Raw genomic sequence first — 16,722 nt, forward strand, 5'->3', positions numbered from 1 at the left:
AGGAATGGAACCACAGATGTGGACAGAAACCGCAAGTGCAGACAGGAACGGAGCCACAGGTGCGGACAGGAACCACAATTGTGGAAAAGCACAGAACCGCAGGTGCGGACAGGAACCCCAAGTGCAGACAGGATCGGAACCACGTGCGGACAGGAATGGAACCACAGATGTGGAGAGGAACCGCAAGTAAGGACAGGAACTGAACCACAGGTGCGGATAGGAATGGAACCACAGATGTGGACAGGAACCACAAGTGTAGACAGGAACCGCAAGAACAGACAGGAACTGCAGTGCTGAGAGAAACTGCAGTGCGGATAGGAACGGAACCACAGGTGCGGACAGGAACGTAATCACATCTGTGGTCAGAAATTGCAAGTGAGGACAGGAACGGAACCACAGTGCAGACAAGAACGTAACCACAGGTGCGAAGAGGATCCGCAAGTGCGGACAAGCATGAAACTGCAGGTGTGAACAGGAATGGAACCGCAGATGTGGTTAGGAACCGCAAATGCAGACAGGAATGGAACCGCAAATGCAGACAGGAATGGAACCGCAGGTGTGGACAGAAACCGCAATTGAGGAAAATCACGGAATCAGGTGCGGACATGAACGGCAAGTGCGGACAGGAATGGAACCACAAGCAAAAAAATATTTTTTTTCACTTTCCAATTTCTTTTTCACCACTTACAAAAAATAAAAAAATTGGATAGCTATGTAATTGTACTGACCTGGGGAATCATATTACCAGGTCAGTTTTATCATGTAGTGAACATAGTAGGGGTGTATAAGAAAGACATAGCTGAACTGGAGCGGGTGCAGAGAAGAGCGACCAAGGTTATTAGAGGACTGGGGGGTCTGCAATACCAAGATAGGTTATTACACTTGGGGCTGTTTAGTTTGGAAAAACGAAGACTAAGGGGTGATCTTATCTAATATATAATTGCCTAGAATACTACTTCCTGCAATTTGTGCCAACTTCCGTGGCTTTGTCCGGAGCTAATGTCCGGAGCTAAAGTGGTGTGCTCTGCCTGGGGCCCCTGTGCTCTGCCTTGGGCCCCATGTTCTGCCTGGGGCCCCTGTGCTCTGCCTGGGGCCACTGTGCTCTGCCTGGGGCCCCATGTTCTGCCTGGGGCCACTGTGCTCTGCCTGGGGCCCCATAAGCTGCCTGGGGCCCCTGTGCTCTGCCTGGGACCACTGTGCTCTGCCTGGGGCCACTGTGCTCTGCCTGGGGCCCCATATGCTGCCTGGGGCCACTGTGCTCTGCCTGGGGCCCCATATGCTGCCTGGGGCCACTGTGCTCTGCCTGGGGCCCCATATGCTGCCTGGGGCCCCTGTGCTCTGCCTGGGGCCCCATATGCTGCCTGGGGCCCCTGTGCTCTGCCTGGGGCCCCATGTTCTGCCTGGGGCCCCTGTGCTCTGCCTGGGGCCACTGTGCTCTGCCTGGGGCCCCATAGGCTGCCTGGGGCCCCTGTGCTCTGCCTGGGGCCACTGTGCTCTGCCTGGGGCCCCATATGCTGCCTGGGGCCCCTGTGCTCTGCCTGGGTGTAGGACACTGGTGACGTCACTTATCTCCGGACATTAGCTCTGGACATTAGCTCCGGACAAAGCCACGGAAGTTGGCACAAATTGCAGGAAGTAGTATTCTAGGCAATTATATATTAGATAAGATCACCCCTTAGTCTTCGTTTTTCCAAACTAAACAGCCCCAAGTGTAATAACCTATCTTGGTATTGCAGACCCCCCAGTCCTCTAATAACCTTGGTCGCTCTTCTCTGCACCCGCTCCAGTTCAGCTATGTCTTTCTTATACACCCCTACTATGTTCACTACATGATAAAACTGACCTGGTAATATGATTCCCCAGGTCAGTACAATTACATAGCTATCCAATTTTTTTATTTTTTGTAAGTGGTGAAAAAGAAATTGGAAAGTGAAAAAAAATATTTTTTTGCTTGTGGTTCCATTCCTGTCCGCACTTGCCGTTCATGTCCGCACCTGATTCCGTGATTTTCCTCAATTGCGGTTTCTGTCCACACCTGCGGTTCCATTCCTGTCTGCATTTGCGGTTCCATTCCTGTCTGCATTTGCGGTTCCTAACCACATCTGCGGTTCCATTCCTGTTCACACCTGCAGTTTCATGCTTGTCCGCACTTGCGGATCCTCTTCGCACCTGTGGTTACGTTCTTGTCTGCACTGTGGTTCCGTTCCTGTCCTCACTTGCAATTTCTGACCACAGATGTGATTACGTTCCTGTCCGCACCTGTGGTTCCGTTCCTATCCGCACTGCAGTTTCTCTCTGCACTGCAGTTCCTGTCTGTTCTTGCGGTTCCTGTCTACACTTGTGGTTCCTGTCCACATCTGTGGTTCCATTCCTATCCGCACCTGTGGTTCAGTTCCTGTCCTTACTTGCGGTTCCTCTCCACATCTGTGGTTCCATTCCTGTCCGCACGTGGTTCCGATCCTGTCTGCACTTGGGGTTCCTGTCCGCACCTGCGGTTCTGTGCTTTTCCACAATTGTGGTTCCTGTCCGCACCTGTGGCTCCGTTCCTGTCTGCACTTGCGGTTTCTGTCCACATCTGTGGTTCCATTCCTGGCCTCACATGTGGTTCCGTTCCTGTCCCCACTTGTGCTTCCTGTCCACTCATGTAGTTTCGTTCTTGTCCGCACTTGCGGTTTCTGTCCACATCTGTGGTTCCGTTCCTGTCCGTACCTGCAGTTCCGTTCCTGTACTCACTTACGGGTCCTGTCCACATTTGTGGTTCAGTTCCTGTCCGCACTTGCGGTTCCTGTCCACATCTGCGGTTCCATTCCTCTCCGCACCTGTGGTTCCCTTCCTGTCCTCACTTACGGATTCTGTCCACATTTGTGGTTACATTCCTGTCTGCACTTGCGGTTCCTGTCCACATCTGTGGTTCCATTCCTGTCCATACCTGCTGTTTTGTGCTTATCCGCACTTGTGGTTCCTGTCTGCACCTGTGTTTCCGTTCTTGTCCGCACTTGTGGTTCCTATGTGCACCTGCGGATCTGTGCTTGTCCGCACTTGTGGTTCCTGTCCACTTCTGAGGTTCTGTTCCTTTCCTCACCTGTGGTTCTGTTCCTGTCTGCACTTGCGGTTCCTGTCCACATCTGTGGTTACATTCCTGGCCTCACCTGTAATTCCGTTCCTGCCCCCACTTGTGGTTTCTGTCCGCTCATGTAGTTTCGTTCTTGTCCACACTTGCGGTTCCTGTCCACATCTGTGGTTTCGTTCCTGTCCTCACCTGCGGTTCTATTCCTGTCCTCATTTTGCTGTTCCTGTCTGCACCGGCGGTTCCCTTCCTGTCCTCACTTACGGTTCCTGTCCACATCTGTGGTTCTGTTGCTGTCCGCACCCGTGGCTCTGTTCCTGTCTGCACCTGCGGTTCCCTTCCTGTCCTCAATTACGGGTCCTGTCCACATTTGTGGTTCCCTTCCTGTCCTCACTTGTGGTTCCCGTCCACATCTGTGGTTCCATTCCTGACTGCACCTGCGTTTTCGTTCCTGTCTTCACTTGCGGTTGCTGTCCACATTTGTGGTTCTGTTCCTGTCGGCAGCTGTGGTTCCGTTCCTGTCCGCACCTGCAGTTCTGTTCCTTTCTTCACTTGCAGTTCCTGTCGGCACCTGTGGATCCGTTCCTGTCCTCACTGTGGTTCCTGTCTGCCCCTGCAGTTCTGCTCCTGTCTGCACTTGCGGTTCCTGTCCACATCTTCCTTTCAACTCTTTATGGGAAGGAATATAAACAAAACAGCAATTCTGACATTGTTGTTTTTTTTACGGTTTAATTTTTAAGCTATTCATCTTGCAGGACAAATAAAATGTTAATTTTATCCCGCAAGTCAGTATAATTACGCCGATACCAATTTTCTAAGGTTTTATTTCTTTATTATTACTGTTGTACAATAAATACTATGAAAAAAAAAAAACATTTGTTTTTGGGTTGCCATTTTCTGAGAGCCATAAGTTTCACAATTTTCCATCAGCAGGGCTCTAAAAGAGCTTTTTTATTACAATTTTATTATTATTATCTTTACTATTAATTAAAAACTTTTTTTATCATTTGATTACACTTTTTGGAAGTCAAAATAAAAAAAACCAAACAGCAATTCTTTATTGTTTTAACCTCTGTTCACCGTTTAGTATAATTGTCATTTTATCTTTATTCTGTGGGTTGATACTGATCACGTCAATACCAAATTTATAGAGTTTTTTTAAATGTTTTGATACTTTTCTAGAAGAAATTACTTAAAAAAAAATTGGGGGGGAGGGTCTTAATGTACTGGTACTTTTATTATTTTCCCTAGATGCTTTTTTTTGCAGGACAGGTTGTAGTTTTTACTTAGTTTGCTCATCAATTTTATCACTTTTATTTGTTTATTTTTACTACGCATGAGCAAAAAACATTACATCTGGAATTGGTTTAAATTAAAAAAATTTTACCATTTACCGTGCGGTATAACTTTAATTTCAATGATGGTGATATTCTATTTTTACGTTTTACTACTTTTTCACAAGAAAAGTCACTTTAAAAAAAAATATTTGTTTTTGGTCTTCATACTGTTAGAGCTTTTACTGTTACATTTTTCTGCATATGGAACAGTTTGTAATTTTTTTTTAGATTTCGAACTGTACATTTATTGCTCTAATTTCCAAATACAAATTCTTGATTATTTTTATTTTTGAGCCGAGATTACCCAAAACAGACGGATTGCGAGTCATCTCCGGCAATCTGGATGTCCAGTTACATTCATACAGAAAGGGTTAATGTATAATCTGTATGCAGCAAGCTCCTGAGCTCCCTCTAGTGGTGAATGCAGGAAACAGATTTTTTTAATGTAAGTTTGTGTCTATTAAGCAGATTTGGGGCTTTGTATCAGAAAAAAACTGAAAGATGACCAGTATAAAGGGATATTGCATAATTAATAAGCACAAAATACTTTACATAAAAACATGGTGATCGAAGGTAAAGATTCCCTTTAAGTCCAACAAGCATCCCAAAAGTAGCCCCATCAGGCAAGCGTGCTCAATGCAGAATATGCATCATCGTATGTGGCCAAGGGGACTTCAGGACCACCTGGAAGTGGACTTTAAAAGGGATGTATGTTAAATTCTAAATTTCCAATACCCCTTTTGAAAGAGCAGGTGGTCTGAGGTTGCAGCCTATTATTATTTAATTTGCCCTTATGGACCTGGTAGGCTCCACTGCATCACCCTGGAGCCAATGGGTAATACTCAGATTTTATGGAGCGTCAAGTGGTTGCAAGTACGGAATATCTGGGGTCCAATTTGGGAGCGCAATAATCTGACTGTTTGATCCAAGGTGGATCATAACCATGCATCTGTATGAGAATAGAATAGGCAAATAGGGTAGCAGTAATTGTATCATATTAATTCTATATTGGATGGCACCCATCAGTGTCCCAAACTATGGCAGGAATATAGGGTTCAACCTTTTATACAGATTGCTATAGAAAAAAAATCTGTCAGCCACCACTAGGGGGAGCTCACTGCATGCAAACATTTATATCTGTCTTTGCTAAGTTCTTGAGCTCCCCCTAGTGGTGGTGAAGAGAAACAGAAATTCATCATTTCTCTCTACGGCCGCATGAATGGAAGCAGCAAAGATATATTCAGCTAAGACATATTTTGAAATGAATGAATATATACGATATATATATATATATATATATATATATATATATATATGATCTACTGTATGCATTGGTAATGGCAGATATTAAAGCAGACACATACACGTACGGTGAGGCTACAGTTTCCTATCCTGATCTGCGCTTGTGCCTTTATGCCCCCACTTTAAACCATGGTTGGGGGTCTAAGGAAAGAGGTGCAACAGGTGATTTCATTGCATAAGACAGGGTGAGGGATAATGCCATATCTAGTAAAGGGTTAATTAGAGAAATGGCTGCAGAGCACGGCTCGCACATAGCAACGCAGACCTCCGAGGTTGTCATGCAGCAGAGGCGTCGCGCCATAGTCAATAATGCCGGGCCGTCAGCGAGTCCGGGGCTAATTAGCTTATAGCATCCGGTAATGCAATGAGTGACCCGCGAGCACCAGCCCCGCCGCCCCAACATGTGGGCGAGACCCAGGCCAATAATATATGGTCTTAGATTCCCTATGAATAAATACTCTTATTACTAACCATAGGGATAGGTTACTGCTGTGGGGGCAAAACAGGGGCTGGAGACCACCCATGGGCTGCAATACCCAATGCAAGGAACAATAGATGTGTTCACCTGTCCTACTCTCCAAACTGAAGTGGCTGATAACAGGGAGCAATAGACGTATACAGCTGTGGGAGTAAGGCTACGTTCACATTTGCGTTGTGCGCCGCAGCGTCGGCGCCGCAGCGCACAACGCAAACGAAAACGCGGCAAAACGCACGCTAAAACGCTGCGTTTTGCGCCGCATGCGTCCTTTTTGGCCGAAAGTTGGACGCAAAAAAAATGCAACTTGAAGCGTTTCTTGCGTCCAACGCTTGCGGCCATGCGGCGCAAAACGCAGCACAACGCATGTCCATGCGCCCCCATGTTAAATATAGGGGCGCATGACGCATGCGGCGCCGCTGCGGCGCCCGACGCTGCGGCGCTGACCGCAAATGTGAACGTAGCCTAAAACAGGCGCTGGAGCCCACCCATGCCGTGCAAATCCCACTGCTGTTATTATCACTGTGATGTGGGGGGAGAGCTGCTGCTTGCTGGTTACAGGGGGGAAAATAGCTGATAACAGGAAGCAATAGCGGTATTTACCAATGCTTCTGCCCTGCACCTCTCTAATCTAAGATGGCTGATAACAGGGAGCAATAGATTGCATTCAACTGTACTACAATCAGCATCTCCCCAGCAATGGCTGACAACAGGGAGCAATAGATGGTGCTGAACTGTACTACAATCAGTGTTTATCCAATGATGGCTGATAACAGGGAGCAATAGATAGTATTTATCTATAGGGGTAAAGCAATGGCTGGAGCCCACCCAATTCCCAATGCTGTTACTGGAGGTGTGTGAGGTGGGGGTCTTAAGGTACCTTCACACTAAGCGACGCTGCAGCGATATTGACAACGATGTCCTTGTCAATTACATGGAAAAATAGGAGTCCCCCTCCCAAGAATGGCTGATAACAGGGGGAAATAGATGTATTTACCGGTGCTTTGCTCTGCGCCTCTCTAGACTGAAATGGCTGATAACAGGGAGTAATAGATATACTCTCTTGTATTTCAGGCAGCTGGTAACAGTGATCAATGCATCATATTCCCGCGTCCTACAGTCAGACCCCGTCCATCACGAAATGGCTGATAACAGAGAACAATGCATAGTCTGTATTTGAAATTTAATTGGCTTCTTTCCAGTCTCAGTGGCTGATAACAGGGAGCAATAGCACATTCAACAGAAGGAAGACAGACTGAAGGTTGTGGAACTTCCCAAATCTGGTGACTGACTGCGGAGTGTGGGAGTTGTAGTTCTGACAATGATGTAGGTATTATGTGCGGGCGACCAGCGGCTGTGATTCGCCATTTTCTAATGGACTTGTGTTTCGGTTCCTCGCCATTTTCAATACATCCGCTTGCTTTTGTTGCATCCAGAATCTGAACACGTGATCATAGTAATAATTATAGACAATGGAAATCTATTTAGCCCAGATCAATACATTTTATTTGCACTGATACATTGTAACAAACCACCAGAGTCGGAGAAAGTTATGCTGATATCCACCAAGGAAAAGTCCAGACTGGATACAAACAGGGATGTTATTATTAACTGACAGCAAGCGGAGATGCTGAAAATGGTTAGGACCTGACGCACCAAGGTACGAAGGAACAGAACTCGGTGATTGGAAGTGAAACGGGATCTGGTTGAATCGGATTTATTGTGTTACATGTATTTTTTAACACGTGTGGCATTTTTTGTAATATATTTATTATGATCTTTATTGAAAAAACAAAACAAAATGAGCAATCCTGAACTTTTTAGACTCTTACTGACTTTTCAGTAAGCGTTTACAGCAGTTTCCTTATCATCAGAGGCAGGATTAAAATGACAGATTACACATCTATATACAGCTGATCCACCAATCATAATATGTAATAATACAGCTCATCCCTGCCTCTTCCTGTACAATGACTGATAACACCTCTATATACAGTAGATAACACAGGATCCACCATTCACAATAGGTGATGTCACAGCTCACCTCCTCCTCCTGTACAATGACTGATAACACCTCTATATACAGTAGATAACACAGGATCCACCATTCACAATAGGTGATGTCACAGCTCACCTCCTCCTCCTGTACAATGACTGATAACACCTCTATATACAGTAGATAACACAGGATCCACCATTCACAATAGGTGATGTCACAGCTCACCTCCTCCTCCTGTACAATGACTGATAACACCTCTATATACAGTAGATAACACAGGATCCACCATTCACAATAGGTGATGTCACAGCTCACCTCCTCCTCCTGCTGTACAATGACTGATAAGACCTCTATATACAGTAGATAACACAGGATCCACCATTCACAATAGGTGATGTCACAGCTCACCTCCTCCTCCTGTACAATGACTGATAAGACCTCTATTTACAGTAGATAACACAGGATCCACCATTCACAATAGGTGATGTCACAGCTCACCTCCTCCTCCTGCTGTACAATGACTGATAAGACCTCTATATACAGTAGATAACACAGGATCCACCATTCACAATAGGTGATGTCACAGCTCACCTCCTCCTCCTGTACAATGACTGATAAGACCTCTATATACAGTAGATAACACAGGATCCACCATTCACAATAGGTGATGTCACAGCTCACCTCCTCCTCCTGTACAATGACTGATAACACCTCTATATACAGTAGATAACACAGGATCCACCATTCACAATAGGTGATGTCACAGCTCACCTCCTCCTCCTCCTGTACAATAACTGATAACATCTCTATATATATACAGTAGATGACACAGGATCCACCATTCACAATAGGTGATGTCACAGCTCACCTCCTCCTCCTCCTGTACAATAACTGATAACATCTCTATATATATACAGTAGATAACACAGGATCCACCATTCACAATAGGTGATGTCACAGCTCACCTCCTCCTCCTGTACAATGACTGATAACACCTCTATATACAGTAGATAACACAGGATCCACCATTCACAATAGGTGATGTCACAGCTCACCTCCTCCTCCTGTACAATGACTGATAACACCTCTATATACAGTAGATAACACAGGATCCACCATTCACAATAGGTGATGTCACAGCTCACCTCCTCCTCCTCCTGTACAATGACTGATAACACCTCTATATACAGTAGATAACACAGGATCCACCATTCACAATAGGTGATGTCACAGCTCACCTCCTCCTCCTGTACAATGACTGATAACACCTCTATATACAGTAGATAACACAGGATCCACCATTCACAATAGGTGAGGTCACAGCTCACCTCCTCCTCCTGTACAATGACTGATAACACCTCTATATACAGTAGATAACACAGGATCCACCATTCACAATAGGTGACGTCACAGCTCACCTCCTCCTCCTGTACAATGACTGATAACACCTCTATATACAGTAGATAACACAGGATCCACCATTCACAATAGGTGATGTCACAGCTCACCTCCTCCTCCACCTGTACAATGACTGATAACACCTCTATATACAGTAGATAACACAGGATCCACCATTCACAATAGATGATGTCACAGCTCACCTCCTCCTCCTGTACAATGACTGATAACTCCTCTATATACAGTAGATAACACAGGATCCACCATTAACAATAGGTGATGTCACAGCTCACCTCCTCCTCCTCCTGTACAATGACTGATAACACCTCTATATACAGTAGATAACAGAGGATCCACCATTCAAATAGGTGATGTCACAGCTCACCTCCTCCTGTACAATGACTGATAACACCTCTATATACAGTAGATAACACAGGATCCACCATTCACAATAGGTGATGTCACAGCTCACCTCCTCCTCCTGTACAATGACTGATAAGACCTCTATATACAGTAGATAACACAGGATCCACCATACACAATAGGTGATGTCACAGCTCACCTCCTCCTCCTGTACAATGACTGATAAGACCTCTATATACAGTAGATAACACAGGATCCACCATTCACAATAGGTGATGTCACAGCTCACCTCCTCCTCCTGTACAATGACTGATAACATCTTTATATACAGTAGATAACACAGGATCCACCATTCACAAAAGGTGATGTCACAGCTCACCTCCTCCTCCTGTACAATGACTGATAACACCTCTATATACAGTAGATAACACAGGATCCACCATTCACAATAGGTGACGTCACAGCTCACCTCCTCCTCCTGTACAATGACTGATAACACCTCTATATACAGTAGATAACACAGGATCCACCATTCACAATAGGTGATGTCACAGCTCACCTCCTCCTCCTGTACAATGACTGATAACACCTCTATATACAGTAGATAACACAGGATCCACCATCACAGTAGGTGATGTCACAGCTCACCTCCTCCTCCACCTGTACAATGACTGATAACACCTCTATATACAGTAGATAACACAGGATCCACCATTCACAATAGATGATGTCACAGCTCACCTCCTCCTCCTGTACAATGACTGATAACTCCTCTATATACAGTAGATAACACAGGATCCACCATTAACAATAGGTGATGTCACAGCTCACCTCCTCCTCCTCCTGTACAATGACTGATAACACCTCTATATACAGTAGATAACAGAGGATCCACCATTCAAATAGGTGATGTCACAGCTCACCTCCTCCTGTACAATGACTGATAACACCTCTATATACAGTAGATAACACAGGATCCACCATTCACAATAGGTGATGTCACAGCTCACCTCCTCCTCCTGTACAATGACTGATAAGACCTCTATATACAGTAGATAACACAGGATCCACCATACACAATAGGTGATGTCACAGCTCACCTCCTCCTCCTGTACAATGGCTGATAACATCTCTATATATATATACAGTAGATAACACAGGATCCACCATTCACAATAGGTGATGTCACAGCTCACCTCCTCCTCCTGTACAATGACTGATAACATCTTTATATACAGTAGATAACACAGGATCCACCATTCACAAAAGGTGATGTCACAGCTCACCTCCTCCTCCTGTACAATGACTGATAACACCTCTATATACAGTAGATAACACAGGATCCACCACTCACAATAGGTGATGTCACAGCTCACCTCCTCCTCCTGTACAATGACTGATAACATCTCTATATACAGTAGATAACACAAGATCCACCATTCACAATAGGTGATGTCACAGCTCACCTCCTCCTCCTGTACAATGACTGATAACTCCTCTATATACAGTAGATAACACAGGATCCACCATTCACAATAGGTGATGTCACAGCTCACCTCCTCCTCCTGTACAATGACTGATAACACCTCTATAGACAGTAGATAACACAGGATCCACCATTCACAATAGGTGATGTAACAGCTCACCTCCTCCTCCTGTACAATGACTGATAACACCTCTATATACATTAGATAACACAGGATCCACCATTCACAATAGGTGATGTCACAGCTCACCTCCTCCTCCTGTACAATGACTGATAACACCTCTATATACAGTAGATAACACAGGATCCACCATTCACAATAGGTGATGTCACGGCTCACCTCCTCCTCCTCCTGTACAATGACTGATAACACCTCTATATACAGTAGATAACACAGGATCCACCATTCACAATAGGTGATGTCACAGCTCACCTCCTCCTCCTGTACAATGACTGATAACACCTCTATATACAGTAGATAACACAGGATCCACCGTTCACAATAGGTGAGGTCACAGCTCACCTCCTCCTCCTGTACAATGACTGATAACACCTCTATATACAGTAGATAACACAGGATCCACCATTCACAATAGGTGACGTCACAGCTCTCCTCCTCCTCCTGTATAATGACTGATAACACCTCTATATACAGTAGATAACACAGGATCCACTATTCACAATAGGTGATGTCACAGCTCACCTCCTCCTCCTGTACAATGACTGATAACACCTCTATATACAGTAGATAACACAGGATCCACCACCACAGTAGGTGATGTCACAGCTCACCTCCTCCTCCACCTGTACAATGACTGATAACACCTCTATATACAGTAGATAACACAGGATCCACCATTCACAATAGATGATGTCACAGCTCACCTCCTCCTCCTGTACAATGACTGATAACTCCTCTATATACAGTAGATAACACAGGATCCACCATTCACAATAGGTGATGTCACAGCTCACCTCCTCCTCCACCTGTACAATGACTGATAACACCTCTATATACAGTAGATAACACAGGATCCACCATTCACAATAGATGATGTCACAGCTCACCTCCTCCTCCTGTACAATGACTGATAACTCCTCTATATACAGTAGATAACACAGGATCCACCATTCACAATAGGTGATGTCACAGCTCACCTCCTCCTCCTCCTGTACAATGACTGGTAACACCTCTATATACAGTAGATAACAGAGGATCCACCATTCAAATAGGTGATGTCACAGCTCACCTCCTCCTGTACAATGACTGATAACACCTCTATATACAGTAGATAACACAGGATCCACCTTTCACAATAGGTGATATCACAGCTCACCTCCTCCTCCTGTACAATGACTGATAAGACCTCTATATACAGTAGATAACACAGGATCCACCATTCACAATAGGTGATGTCACAGCTCACCTCCTCCTCCTGTACAATGACTGATAAGACCTCTATATACAGTAGATAACACAGGATCCACCATTCACAATAGGTGATGTCACAGCTCACCTCCTCCTCCTCCTGTACAATGACTGATAACATCTCTATATATATACAGTAGATGACACAGGATCCACCATTCACAATAGGTGATGTCACAGCTCATCTCCACCTCCTCCTGTACAATGACTGATAACACCGCTATATACAGTAGATAACACAGGATCCACCATTCACAATAGGTGATGTCACAGCTCACCTCCTCCTCCTGTACAATGACTGATAACATCTTTATATACAGTAGATAACACAGGATCCACCATTCACAATAGGTGATGTCACAGCTCACCTCCTCCTCCTGTACAATGACTGATAACATCTCTATATACAGTAGATAACACAGGATCCACCATTCACAATAGGTGATGTCACAGCTCACCTCCTCCTCCTGTACAATGACTGATAACTCCTCTATATACAGTAGATAACACAGGATCCACCATTCACAATAGATAATGTCACAGCTCACCTCCTCCTCCTGTACAATGACTGATAACACCTCTATAGACAGTAGATAACACAGGATCCACCATTCACAATAGGTGATGTAACAGCTCACCTCCTCCTCCTGTACAATGACTGATAACACCTCTATATACAGTAGATAACACAGGATCCACCATTCACAATAGGTGATGTCACAGCTCACCTCCTCCTCCTGTACAATGACTGATAACACCTCTATATACAGTAGATAACACAGGATCCACCATTCACAATAGGTGATGTCACAGCTCACCTGCTCCTCCTCCTGTACAATGACTGATAACACCTCTATATACAGTAGATAACACAGGATCCACCATTCACAATAGGTGATGTCACAGCTCACCTCCTCCTCCTGTACAATGACTAATAACACCTCTATATACAGTAGATAACACAGGATCCACCATCACAGTAGGTGATGTCACAGCTCACCTCCTCCTCCACCTGTACAATGACTGATAACACTTCTATATACAGTAGATAACACAGGATCCACCATTCACAATAGATGATGTCACAGCTCACCTCCTCCTCCTGTACAATGACTGATAACACCTCTATATACAGTAGATAACAGAGGATCCACCATTCAAATAGGTGATGTCACAGCTCACCTCCTCCTGTACAATGACTGATAACACCTCTATATACAGCAGATAACACAGGATCCACCATTCACAATAGGTGATGTCACAGCTCACCTCCTCCTCCTGTACAATGACTGATAACACCTCTATAGACAGTAGATAACACAGGATCCACCATTCACAATAGGTGATGTAACAGCTCACCTCCTCCTCCTGTACAATGACTGATAACACCTCTATATACAGTAGATAACACAGGATCCACCATCACAGTAGGTGATGTCACAGCTCACCTCCTCCTCCACCTGTACAATGACTGATAACACCTCTATATACAGTAGATAACACAGGATCCACCATTCACAATAGGTGATGTCACAGCTCACCTCCTCCTCCTCCTGTACAATGACTGATAACACCTTTATATACAGTAATTAACAGAGGATCCACCATTCAAATAGGTGATGTCACAGATCACCTCCTCCTGTACAATGACTGATAACACCTCTATATACAGTAGATAACACAGGATCCACCATTCACAATAGGTGATGTCACAGCTCACCTCCTCCTCCTGTACAATGACTGATAAGACCTCTATATACAGTAGATAACACAGGATCCACCATTCACAATAGGTGATGTCACAGCTCACCTCCTCCTCCTGTACAATGACTGATAACACCTCTATAGACAGTAGATAACACAGGATCCACCATTCACAATAGGTGATGTAACAGCTCACCTCCTCCTCCTGTACAATGACTGATAACACCTCTATATACAGTAGATAACACAGGATCCACCATTCACAATAGGTGATGTCACAGCTCACCTCCTCCTGTACAATGACTGATAACACCTCTATATACAGTAGATAACACAGGATCCACCATTCACAATAGGTGATGTCACAGCTCACCTCCTCCTCCTGTACAATGACTGATAACACCTCTATATACAGTAGATAACACAGGATCCACCATCACAGTAGGTGATGTCACAGCTCACCTCCTCCTCCACCTGTACAATTACTGACAACACCTCTATATACAGTAGATAACACAGGATCCACCATTCACAATAGATGATGTCACAGCTCACCTCCTCCTGCTGTACAATGACTGATAACTCCTCTATATACAGTAGATAACACAGGATCCTATTGTGATTTTGCTTTTTGCTCCCTCTAGTGGTCATTAGTGATTTGACTCTGGAGCGTCTGTCTTTTCCTATATCCTCACCTGGGCCGTTAGTTCAGGGGCGTTGCTATATAAGCTCCCTGGACCTTCAGTTCAATGCCTGGCATCGTTGAAATCAGAGCTAATCTGTTGTGCTCTTGTCCTCTGATCCTGGTTCCTGTTTTTCAAGCTAAGTCTGCTTCTTTGCTTTTTGCTTTTGTTTTGTTTGGTATTTTTGTCCAGCTTGTTCCTATCTGTATCCTGACCTTTGCTGGAAGCTCTAGGGGGCTGGTGTTCTCCCCCCGGACCGTTAGACGGTTCGGGGGTTCTTGAATCTCCAGCGTGGATTTTTATAGGGTTTTTGTTGACCAGATAAGTTATCTTGCTATATTCTGCTATTAGTAAGCTGGCCTCTCTTTGCTGAACCTGGTTCATTTCTGTGTTTGTCATTTCCTCTTACCTCACCGTTATTATTTGTGGGGGGCTTGTATCTTGCTTTGGGGTCCCTTTCTCTGGAGGCAAGAGAGGTCTTTGTTTTCTTCTCCTAGGGGTAGTTAGATTCTCCGGCTGGCGCGAGTCATCTAGCGATCACCGTAGGCATGATCCCCGGCTACTTCTAGTGTTGGCGTTAGGAGTAGCTATTTGGTCAACCCAGTTACCACAGCCCTATGAGCTGGATTTTTGTATCTTGCAGACTTACACGTTCCTCTGAGACCCTGTCCACTGGGGTCATAACAGTATGCCAGGCCAGTATTAAATGTTTAATGCATTGCAGAAGTGGGATTATAAGAAAGAAAATTTAGAGTTTTTTTTTTCCCTCTCTCATTTTTTTTTTTTTTTTTTTTTTCTTTTCCCCTTTACCTCAGAGTGGCTTAAGCTTGCTGCAGACATGAATGTCCAGACCTTGATTACAAGTGTGGACCAGCTTGCCGCTCGTGTGCAGGGTATACAAGATTATGTTACCAGAAATCCTAGGTCTGAACCCAAGATTCCGATTCCTGAACTGTTTTCAGGAGACCGATTTAAGTTTAGGAATTTCAGGAATAATTGTAAATTATTTTTGTCCCTGAAACCTTGTTCGTCTGGAGACTCTGCTCAACAAGTAAAAATTGTTATTTCATTCTTACGGGGTGACCCTCAGGATTGGGCTTTTTCGTTGGCGCCAGGAGATCCGGCATTGGCTGATATTGATGCGTTTTTTCTGGCGCTCGGTTTACTTTATGAGGAACCCAATCTTGAGATTCAGGCAGAGAAAGCCTTGCTGTCTATGTCTCAGGGCCAGGACGAGGCTGAGGTGTATTGCCAAAAATTTCGGAAATGGTCCGTGCTGACACATTGGAACGAGTGTGCACTGGCCGCTAATTTTAGAAATGGCCTTTCTGAGGCCATTAAGAATGTTATGGTGGGTTTTCCCATTCCCACAGGTCTGAATGATACCATGTCCCTGGCTATTCAAATTGACCGGCGGTTGCGGGAGCGCAAAACCGCAAATTCCCTCATGTTGTTGTCTGAACAGACACCTGATGTGAT

This window comes from Ranitomeya variabilis, chromosome 3 (assembly GCF_051348905.1).
Source record: "Ranitomeya variabilis isolate aRanVar5 chromosome 3, aRanVar5.hap1, whole genome shotgun sequence".
Lineage (NCBI taxonomy): Eukaryota > Metazoa > Chordata > Amphibia > Anura > Dendrobatidae > Ranitomeya > Ranitomeya variabilis.